The sequence below is a fragment of the Odocoileus virginianus genome, chromosome 32 (genome assembly GCF_023699985.2).
Source record: "Odocoileus virginianus isolate 20LAN1187 ecotype Illinois chromosome 32, Ovbor_1.2, whole genome shotgun sequence".
Lineage (NCBI taxonomy): Eukaryota > Metazoa > Chordata > Mammalia > Artiodactyla > Cervidae > Odocoileus > Odocoileus virginianus.
In genome coordinates, this window is record NC_069705.1 from 9460008 (window position 1) to 9472198 (window position 12191).

At 40.6% G+C, this 12191-nt stretch overlaps 1 long non-coding RNA gene across 1 annotated transcript in view; it reads left to right on the plus strand.

Annotated features, from left to right (window-relative positions):
* Positions 1 to 11672, plus strand: part of LOC110137849 (uncharacterized) — a 78348-nt gene extending 66676 nt beyond the window's left edge. Inside the window, exon 3 of the long non-coding RNA XR_011485231.1 lies at positions 11457 to 11672. This is a non-coding gene — a long non-coding RNA (uncharacterized lncRNA). The remainder of the gene's footprint in view (positions 1 to 11456) is intronic.
* The last annotated feature ends 519 nt before the right edge of the window (positions 11673 to 12191 follow it).

A 12191-nucleotide genomic window follows, 5' to 3' on the forward strand; every position in this document is an offset into this window, starting at 1 on the left:
ACACCCACACAGACACAGACTCACACCCACAGACACACACACAGACACACACACACAGACACCCACACAGACACACACACACACACACAGTTGTGTTACTTTACGCATTGTGTGTGCTAAGCTGCTGCAGTCATGCCTGGCTCTTTGCAATCTCATGGACTGTCTCCAGGCAGGAATCCTGGAGCGGGTGGTGTTTCCTGCTCCCTGGGTTAGCTTCTCCTGTGCAGCAAAGCGAATCAGTTGTACACACACATATATACACACACCCCCTCTTTTGTGGGTTTCCCTCTATGGAGGTCACCACAGAGCCCTGGGACGCACCGCCTGGGATAGGCAGTGGCTGTCTTCAGTTGTCTGGTTTACACACAGTACCGATAGTGTATGCACTCAATCCCAATCTACCATTTCATCTCACCCCATTTCCCCCTTGGTATCCATATGTTTGTTCTCCATTTCTGCTTTGCCAATAAGGTCGTCTCTACCATTGTTCTGGATTCCACATATATGCATTAATAGACAATATTTATTTTTATTTTTCTGACTTACTTCATTCTTTATATTCTAGTTATATACCTTTTGAGTGTTTGTGGTGAAAATAAAGCAGAACTAACAGTGTCCTCTGGGGATAACTTAAGGAGTAGGTATAACACACCAGGAGCGGATAACCTCCTCCTCCTCCTCCCATGGACCTCATTTATTAACAAGCCGCAACTTCAAGCGTCCCCCTTTCTTACCTGTTTTGTTTCTAGCTCTCTCCTGGTAACACATCCAGCGAATGTTTAAGCCCACAGGAATCTCTACTCCACTGAGTCTCTAAAGTTTCACTACTTACTACCCCAGCAAGACCTCCCTTTCCCTGGCAGCCGCTACTTACTGCATTCTTCCCATCAGCCTTTAAGCAGGATGCACTATCTTCTCATTAAAACATGCTATTTCTTCCTCTGATACTTTTTTATTAATTCTGAAAAAATATCTGCTTTTTCCAACGTCCGTCCTCTAATTCATTTTTGAGTGACTTCTGGTAAGTTTTTCATTCCCACCTCTCCACTAACATCATTTTAATCTAATCAAAAAGGGTCTCCTTACCGAAGTCCACATGACCGATTCAACAGTCCCTCCTCCTCTTATTCTGAATCTCAATGGCATTTGGTTCTGGCAACCACACCTCTTTCAGATACTCCTCACCTGTCTCTTGGGGTCTCAGAATCATCTGCTTTTTCTTCTCAGTTGATTGAATGGATCTTCTCCCACCTCTCAGCATCCAAATACCACAAGGCCAGAGCTGCGTCTCTAATTACACTCTCCTGATGTGGTCCTGACCAAGTCTCTGGCTTTAAACATCATCTACCAGGTTGGCCAAGAGTTTAAGATGTTACTGAACAGCCTGAAAGAACTTTTTATACTGATTGCTCCACAAATGTATTTAGTCCCAACTTCTCTGAACCCCAGACTCCAAATCCTGCTTTTACTGAACAGTTTCAGTTAGACTTCAAACATCTCAAATTGAACTCATCCAAAACTAACACGCTGCATCACCAGGCACTTGAGTGCTCAGCCAAAAAGCTTGCTCTCATCTGCGACCCTCTGTCTGTCACATCTAATCCTTTAGAAAATAAGTTGGCTTTATCTTCGAAATACATCCCATCGCTAAACTTTGTCTACCGTTTGCAAAGGCCACCCTGAGACACCTCACCTCCGCCTCAGCCGAGCCTCGGAACGGCCCCTGCTCTGGACCCCACCGCCCTTCTGCCCCGCGCCATCTCCGCGCACCAGAGCAGGTCCGCGCTCCGCCTCGAGCGGCGGCGCTGCCTCTTCTCGCTCGGGACGCTGTTCAGACTCCCGGGCACGACCTGCTGGGCTCGCGGTCCGCCGCGAGTTCCGGACGCCCCCGCCGCGCCACGCGCCAGCTCGCTGGCCTCCTTGCCGTCCCGGGAGCACGCGGCACCTTGAGGCCTCGGGCGCGATGAATCCTGGGCATCTCTCCAGCGCCGCCCGCGCACGCTCAGGTGCCTGACGCACGTGCGTGTGCGCTCCGCCGCTTCAGGCGCGGCCGACGCTTGGGAGTCCGGCTCGCAGGGTCTGCAGCCCGCCAGGCCGCTCCGTCCACGGGGTTCTCCAGGCGAGAACACTGCCGCGGGTTGCCGTGCCGCCCCCAGGGGACCTTCCCGACCCGGGGATCAAACTCGTCTCCTGCACTGCAGGTGGATCCTGACTGCTGAGCTGCCCGGGGAGCCTGCCCGGCACCCAGCGCGGCCAAACAAATGGAGCATCAGAGCTCAGAGAAGAGAAAGGTTCATCGCTGACCCAGGCAAGGAGAGCGACTGCTCACACTCTAAAAATTCCCGAGCTCCCTGAAAGGTGTCGGCAGAGCGTTTTGAAACGATGAGGAGGGGAGTGGTCAGCTCCTGCACAATCCTCCGGCTGACTGATGCTGCGCTGAGGAACAGGGTGTTGTCACAGGGGTTCACAGTATCGCTCCTTAATCTCCAAGAGGCCTGGGGCTACATGCTCAAGGTCACAAGTAGTCCACATCCTCCATTTGGGAGGGACGTTCACAATTGTGAAAGAACTCAGGAAACGTGCATGGAACGCTACCTTGGCACTTTAGAGAGGCGCTAAAGCGGAGCGTAGGGGGGAGCCCTGGTCCAGGAAGGCCCCGGACGGTCCTCAACAGTCACGGCATCACCTCCTCACTGTATTTAGGCTTCTTCTTGAGTGTCACCGTCCTTGAAAGGCCTTTCCTGACAATCTACATAAGCACAGTCAACTCCCTACGCTCTCTCTGCTTTCTTTTCCTACTCTTATTTTATGATTCTTCATTGCATTTGTTAATACTAACCTTATATCTATTTACATACTTTCTGTATCCCACTGGACTGTAATTTCTATCGGGAGACAGATTTTGGTCATGGCTGTATTCCCAATGTCTGCATCAGTGCCTGACAGGTAGTAGGCGTGCAATATATATTTGTTGAATAAGTGAGTGAAATAAATCATGCTTCTTGTTCTACATACTTTCTTAATTACCAGTACTTTAAACCTGCTAAATTCATTACTAGGGCATGTCTTTAACTTAGATGTTTTACCCAAGAATTAGAAAGCTACGTTAACAGGTATCTAAAATCACCAAAATATTTTTTAAGTACAAATCATCACAAGGGCTGAGAAAATGTGCTGTGTGAGAAATACGTGGCTTCCCAGAGGCCGCTCTGCGCAGCGCTGTGGGCTGGATGTAAAGCTCTGGTCTTCCAGGAGATGTCTTTCCCCAGGGGTCTCAGTCCTGTAGCAGGCTCTGGTTATAATTTTGTGTGAACAGATTCTCAGGGTTTAAGATGGTGAATTCTATTCCCAGCCCTGTGATTCCTGAACTGTGTGGGTTCAGCCTCTCTGGGCTTTGGATTTCTCACCTGTAAAGCCAAGGCAATTATACTGCCAGGGCTTCCCCAGGAATGCTATGAAAAATAGTTAATGACAATAATCATTAAAGAAGTATTTCTATCTCCACTGGATATTAATTAAGTGCCACTGTGTGCAAAACTCTGTTAGCTCTCTGAGAAGCAGAGCAGATGGATAACAGAATATTTCAGACACCTTCAGTCGAAAGGAATGCCTGCCAGAAAACAAAAGAAAAATAACAGCATTATGTGAAAAACTTGCCCGCTGTATGGCCACAGCTTCCTGTTACCTTTTTTCTTTACCCCAAACTTGACGCTCCCAACTGTGAAATGAAAGAAGGGGCTATGGTGGCATCACGTCACAGGACTTCATCTTGAAGGATCCTACCAGTTTTCTGCCTCTAATCCAGAACTCTCACTGTAGAGATAAAGTAATTGACAACCCGAGAGATGGGAGAGTTTTCCAGGCTCCCCGGGCTGAGTCTCTAATCCCCAAACCCCCAGTTCACTGTGCCTGCTTAGACACCAGGCCGCTCCTTACCATCCCGAAGAGCAGTGTGATGGCTAGATTCTGTGTTGGGCCGCATGAATGGCCCACAGTCTTTTGATGAGAAGCCCAGTCATTTAAGGGAATTAATTACGGGTATTTTGGGCCATATGGATGAATTTACATAGATGATGATAAATGGAAATTAATAGTTTTTGAACCCTCTACTACTTTCTATATGAAAATTCTACTATCCTCTTTATACTTCCTGTTTTGGTTCACCCTCATCATAATCATACAATAGACTCATTATCATACTTATTTAATAAGAGATAATGTTTTTATGTTGTTTAATAACTGAATATGTGGAAGTTTGCGCAACTTGCTTTAATGATACATTTATTAAATAACAGAGTTAAGATTCAGATCCAGATTTATCTAGTTCCTAAGTTCTCTTTTCACCATTATAGAATATAGGAGAAGATTCATGATTTAGTAGAAGCCTATGTATTTTCTTTACCAAAGGCCAGGAAACATTTCCTTAAAGGGCCCAATAGTAAATAATTTAGATTTACCGTTCATAAGGTTCCATCTATTCAACTTTGCCACTTAGCATAAGCAGTATATTAACAAATGGTTGGGTTTCAATCAAATTTTATTTACAAACACAGGTGACCGGGCCGTGGCTATAATTTTCCAGCCCAGAGTCAAGAGCTCAGAGTTAACTGATTCTGACCCTTTGGGGGCTGTCTTCCAACTAGCCCTGTTAGTTGTAGACACCAAGGACAATACACAGTATTCATGTCTGTGGACTTGTAAATTCAGTCTGTCAGGACTTCAGCTGACTTCCCTCTCCCACTGAGGAAGGAGTCAGCTTTGCCTTTCATTTGCCCCTTCATTTCAGCAGACTTGATCTACACATGTGCCTGTCCTTTTGGATTTTCCTTTGACCAGGTTTGACATCTGCTAGTCCCCTTATTTCTTTAATGAATTAAATCTTTAACATATGTTCAATTTATGTCTGAGAATCTTGATATTACCTTTCATGAAAATTTATTTTTTAACAACAATATAGTAAAAAGTATGAACCTACTCCCTCTCTACATCCTATCTTGTAAAAATGTGACTTCATCATTTTTCTTCCTAGCTTGGGAAGAAGCAAGAACAGAAGTGCTTCTGGGCCCCTACAGAGATGCAGAGAGATCCCATCACCTGATACTCTCCACTGGCTGTGAGGGACTATTATTTTCTTTGCTCTTATGCAACATAAAGGTTGCTTCCTATCCATCATGTCAGTGCATGTCATAACAGAGAACATCAACACAATTTACTTGGCTTTTATGATACAAACTTGATGGGAAGAAAGAAAGTTGCTGAATTGATAGAGTGATCTCCTTTGCAGATTTGACAGAGGTATTCTCCATTTTATGCTTAGCTGGTGCTCTGAAGACAAAGCAAATTGATTCTGGAAATAAACATATTTCTTCACACTTAGCATTCATCTCTCTCTCTCAGCTCCCTCCTGAGCTGGACCATTTAGTACTGGGTTCACCAGGGCCTGCAAATGACAACTATTCATTAGTAAATCTTAACATCTCAAGGTTGGGAAGAAACCTTAAAGGTCATCTCTTTCATGACAACAATGAAAAAGACAATAGGAATAACACAACAATAATAAGAGCTAACATCTATTCATCAACTTGTTTGTGCGAGGCAATTTTTGAAATGTTTATTTGCAGAATGTCCAGGATAGAACACCTGTTGTCTTGACATAATTATTAATAAAATAATCTCCTCTTCAATCTCAAAAGTAACTTAATTTGGATGATAGATTATGATTATCCTACTTGTGTATGGTATCTGATTTTATCTTCATGCATTTTATGAAGCAAGTATGATGATGATAAATACGTGAAAGTAAAAAGCCTCAGTGCATGAACCTAGTAAGTATGGAAGCTGTGATTTGAATCTTGGAAATCTATTAACTCTTATGCTATTTTTTCATTTGCATGTCTGTCACATCTGAAACAGTAACGCCAAGTGGTTATCCACTGAGAGAGAACCCACCATCTAGGAGAGGCACAAATTCCAGTTTTGTATAATGTGTTAAATGCTTTCTTGTTATTATGCTGAAGTCTATTCCTCCATAGTCTCAGAAACATGGACCAAAAAAAAAAAATAGAACCAAATTGTAAAGGTCATTTTATTCCATATCAAGAAATTTCTATTATCTTTGAAAGCAAGCGGAAGGGCAAGAAAGTTGCTTTCTCAATGTGGGGATGTTAAGGTCAGAGGCATTGACTGAACAGGGTTTCACTAATTCTGGGCACACTTATTAGCATTTTTTACTCTTACCTAAGCAATTGAAAATCTTATATTTGGTTTTACTCTTAGAGCCATAGTTTATAGAAAATGTGGATACATGCTATATAGTAGCATGACTGATGTGTTACAGGTTGTCTTCATTCAAAGGCAGGCAACATTTAGTAGCATGGAAGGTAGGTAGGAATTCTGTCATGAACTTGGCCAACAAGCAGCAGTTCTGATCATCATTAAGATAATGAAAACATAAAAGAAATGTGCTTTTCTCCCCCCTTTCAGAGGCGCATGCGGCAGACACTTCAGTTTTATCATGCTGGACATTTGAAGATACTCTATATCAGACAGGTTTACCCAACTACAGAAAACCACAAAGTTGAGATGCAACCAAAAGATACATGAGCTTGTGAACATGTGCGGGAAATGAGAAAAGTTATTGGCCAAAAGGAATATTTTTAAGTACCTGAAATAGATGTAACTTTTTTGGTGAAGCTAAAGGAAATATGCCTAAGGAGAGCCAAGTCCTCTTGTTCAAAAACATCTTCCTAGACGTGTTTCCCTTCTTTCTCTTGGGGGTTTGTGATCATATTATTCAGCTCTAAAGCAGACAAAACATCTGCTCTAGTATATTTATTGTTAAGAACATTATTAAATTCACTGGTTTTTATTTAAGGATGGGGAAATTTGATTGCCAACTTTAGAATCCTCTTAAAAATAAGAGCTTTGGAGCTCAGTGTAGCAAGGAAGCTTTTAAACTTCACATCTCCTTTGCCTGTGGCTACATTTGACCTCTACAAGCTTGCTATTTAAATTTCTACCTTATTCCCCTCACAGCCTTGAAAACAAACCAACGATTACTTCTAAACAGGAATCTTTATAGTGCAAATATCACATCTCTTACTTGGCTACAGAAATATTTTACCTTTAATTAAGTTTGTTTCAAAAAATCCATGTTTCTAATCAAAAAGAAAATGTGCTGTGAAGTTCAAATATAATTCACCAGTGGAGGAGGTGGTGCATTTTAAAGTGTTTCCGAGTGATTTTGTAGAACTTGGAACAATGGCTTGTTCCATGATGGGGAGCTTTATCCCATTTGTGCTACTCTCACAAAAACCACAGATTAGATGGTTTATAAGCAGCTCCAGGCGTCCAGGATCAAGGGCTGGCAGATTTGGTGACTTCGATGAGAGCTTGCCTGCTGGTTCATAGAAGCCGTCTTCTTACGGGTCCTCACGCAGTGAACAGGAGAAATTGTTACCCACTCATTCTGTTCATGAGGGCCCTGCCCTCAGGAACTAATCAGCTCCCAAAGGCCCACCTCCTAACACCATCACACTGAGGGCTGAGGCGTCAACGTGTGGATTCTGGAGGGAGACAAAGGTTATATCTACTGCTATTTGTGTGGGCTTCCCAGGTGGCGTCAGCGGTAAAGGACCCGCCTGCCAACGCAGGTTAGGTGTAAGAGACGCCAGTTCGATCCCCAGGTCAGGAAGATCCCCTGAAGAAGGGAATGGCAGTCCATGCAGGCTTCTGGCCTGGAGAGTCCCTTGGACAGAGGAACCCGGTGGGCTACAGTCCACGGGGTCGCGTACAACTGGACACGACTGAAGTGACTTAGCACAGCGCGGCTATTTTCTAGCTATTTGCTTCTATACGTTCTCAACAATAGTGCCACCGCCTCGCACACGTCCAGGGGGCGCTGCTTTCACTGCTTGCTACATACTCTAGGGCGGTGGTCCCCACCTCTTTGGCACCAGGAGCTGGTTTTGTGGAAGACAATTTTTCCATGGACTGAGGGTGAAGGGCATGGTTTGGGGAAGATTCAAGCTTTAATAATTAGTTGTGCACTTTATATCTATTATTATTACATCGGTCCTCCTCAGATCATCAGCCATTAGATTCCAGAGCTTGGGGGGGCCCTGCTCTAGGGAATATCATATGAGGTTGCCCCTTGGGCTTAGCAACTCCATGTAAATATTGTGAGGACTTTGGCCATGTACAAAATCGCCGAGGTCATCAGAGAGGAGGAACATGTGCTGAAATGATTAAAGGGATCAATTGCAATGATATGTGCATCTTAAGTTAGCCATGTTCATGGCTTAATATACCTGGAAATTTAATTTTCTAATTCTCTTGGATCTTGAAGTTGAGTAATCCTGGCAAAAACATACTTTAATACAGCAAAGTTGAATAAAATCCTCACTGTTAAAGGATCAAATTGCTTCTGAAACCTAACAAAAACATACCACTAGCTTCGTTTAAAAACTTAGAAATTATGGCACTATTTTCTCTGTTTTCTACAAGCTAATTATTTTCTTGTTCACCGATCTACTTGGCTTAGTAGAACTGAGCTCATATTCAGAACAGATAACTTCATGATTTTAGGTTATTGACAAATAAGTCAACTTTTGCTTTTAAATCCTTGGAGGCGCCATGGTCACAGAGGAGCCTGTAAGGTCGTTTATATCCAAGTGACTGGTTGTTGTCTGTCAGAAACACCTGGCACAGGTAACTGACATTTAGATGGAATGACTGCTTCAAAAACAGGTGTTTACCAGAACAGGGCAGTAAGAGGCACTGCAATTAGGGATGACAAGGGTATATTTAAAAACAAGTGCACATCTTTGCCAATTAAAATACACTGATCTAACCAAAAGCCCATAACAGATTGATCTCACAATGCTCAAGTAAACAGACTTGACAGAATTTGGCCATGAAATGGATGTCTGTTTTAGCCTAGGAGCAAGCTTACAACCACTTCAGGGCTGGTAGGTGTTGAAAGCAATGTTATTAAGAAGAAGAACTCCAGATGGTCCAAGGGAAAGGAATTTTTTCTATTATAATAAACACAGTGAAAGGCTGACAAGCTCTGTGAATGACAGATAAAAATAACAAGGCATAAATGAGATCGAAGACTCACGCCTCCGTGAGCAGAGGCTGAGCAGTCCTGGGCAAACATGGCATATACGATGGAAAGACGTTCCTGGAGAAAGAGATAAAAATATCCCAGTGCAGGCCCAGGAAGAAGAGGAGATGGGATGTGCCCCATGGGTGCTAGCTCTGTGCTCTGCTGTGCCCCAAGGCAGCGTGTTAGCTTAGTGTTATTCTGACTTTTAATTATGGAACACATCAAGCACGTGCAAGATTAGACAGAACGGTAGAAGGAACCCATACCACCAACCAGCTGTGCCCAGTGCAAAGCCAAACCTGTTCCATTCTATTTCCCACCTACGTTCCACACTCTTTTTTTTAAATAAAATATCAAATAGTATATAGTTTCACTTGCAAAAAAGAATTATATGAGACTTCATTAACATAGGCTCACATTAGCGTGATAACGTCTGAAAATTTAACAGCGGTTTCTTAGCATCATCCAATATGCAACAGTTCACATTTTCAGTTGTACCATAAGTGTCAATGATCTTTTATATATGTTTACATTTTATTTGTTTGAACCAGGCTGTAAGTAATGTCCATAGATATTCAGAATCTTAGCTGTCAAATTTAATCTTTAGGTTAATTTAAAATCGCTTTGGATTTGGTTTGGTTTTTGGTGTTGTTACTTTAGATATAATGTTAAGTTATTTTATCCAAGTCATAAATATCAAGTTGCCTCTCATTTTGTGATAATAACATCTATGGATCTGTTAAGTCATTGGTGGTGGTTTAGTCGCTAAGTTGTGTCTGACACTTTGCAACTCCATGGGCTGTATATAGCCGGTCAGGCTCCTCTGTCCAGGGGTTTCTCCAGGCAAGAATACTGGAGTGGGGTTGCCACTTCCTTCTCCAGGGGATCTTCCCAACTCAGGGATTGAACCCAATTCTTCTGCATTGCAGGCAGATTCCAACTGAACTACAAGGGAAGCCTGTTAAGTCATTAAAGATTGTCAAAAGTCATATAAAATATACATACATTAGCATATACATATGCAATGGCATATACATTGCAGAATTGAAATATATATTTCTGTTATTACTTTTTCATTTATTAGCTGAAATTATTCTTTAAAGAGACACTTAACCTCTTTGCCTTGTTTACCTCATTTACCTCTTTGTTTACCCATGATACAGTCCATTTTGAAAGGGAAGGATAAATTCATGGTTCTTTTCCTTTTTTAACTGTCTTAAAATTAATGAGCTAATTAATTAATTATAACTAATTAAAATGAGTTGGTTAAATAATGAGTTCATCACTAGTGATGAATCTCTCATGAATGATCGTCAAATCATGGATGTAATACACTTTGAAGCTCTAAATCTCTTGTTATGACTTTTCTTGGCTTACAAATTGCCTCAGTTTTGGCCACGAAAGCCTCTTTAAATATGTATTTTGAATTCTTTGACCCAAACTAGTGCTCATTCCTTGCTATCAGATTTGTTAAGTTGATCCAGACTTAGACATTTATTGCATCAGATTTGAAATCAGTAACATCTTCAAATGCCCTAGTTCCTTGTGACATGGCCATGATTTGGAAATTAAGCATACTCACTGTTTTTGAGTTATTTGTTGTTTTTTATCTTCTTCATTGGATAGTTCAAGAACTATATCTGTGATAAAATAAGTAATAAAATCATGTGGATACTTTACAAGATTTTTATATAACTTCTTTCATCTTTTATTTTCATCTACTCCCTTCAGTGATGAAAAATTCCAGTTGTCAAGAACACTGGAAATGCGAGAATTAAAATATCACATAATTGCTCATTAATTTTATCCCACACTACACACAGTGAATCAAAATTATAAAACTGACAACTACCACTGGTAATATGATTACCAAAAACAGTATAAATTTTATTTTGCAGTCCTTCCTATAATTCAATACAATCCATTAATGAGCACTATCAAATTAATGTGTTTCAAATGACTTACACTAATCCTTTTCTATGCCTGCAAGTACATGCCTTGGTTTTGTTCACTTAATGAATCATTTTAAATTTTAGAAACTTTTTAAAAATTTAATAATACATTTTTATATAAAATATTTTCATAGTTTCAAGTCCATGAAATGAGGGTACATTTAAAGGAGTGTAAGCTCTCTCCCTGTTCTCACTACCCTATTCCCTCCCTCTCTTACAAGTTCATTCATTCATTCATTATTTTTTGGTTTGTCCTTCAATCACATTTTAGGAATATCTCCCTTTAGATGGAGAATAGCGTATCATATTTTAATATATGGTTTGTTTTAAGGAGTTTTACATTTTTATTCCTGTTTACTTTAATATTAACATCATTTTTCTGATATCCTCTCAAGAATTATTTTCTACTGGTGCTCTGGTAAGAAGATTGAAAATATCTAATCAACTTCCATCAGCTTACTCGAGCCTCTCCCGTATCAGAGAACTGGAGGTAATATCATTTACTCCCAAGTAGTAACTCTTATTATATATTTTGACATGCTCTTCCCATTGCCCTCTTATTTTTTAATAATTTAATATGTTTAATCAGAGCAAATCCCTATGATATGCAATTTCTCCCACATAACCATAGTTTATTCTTAGTTCCAAATGCAATGTTTTTGAATATTTATGTTTTTAAAATATATCTTTCTAATTATTTCCATAATCTAAAAGTAATTTTTAGTGGGTTTTTTAGAAAAGTCTCATGGGAATAAAATTCTCTAGAATTTTGCATTTTGATCATTTTAATTTTGCTTTATTTTGAAAATCAATTTATTAAAATAGAGTATACTCAATTCACATTCTTTCTTTGAGTAAGCGTCTCATCTGACATAAATAGTTGCTGTTAAAAAGGTCTGATGACATGATGGTCTTTAATAAGTGATTTATTTGGATGTAATTATTTTATTTCCAAAGAGTATTTTTAAGTTTTATTGTTGTATTTTGCTAGGCTAAGTCTTAATGTTGATCATTCTAGTGACTTATCAATTTTTTGTATCATTGTTAGTATTTATGTCCTTGAAATTTCTTTTGAAATTCCTGTCATACATACATTGGATCTTCTTTGCATGCTTTTTACATTTACCATT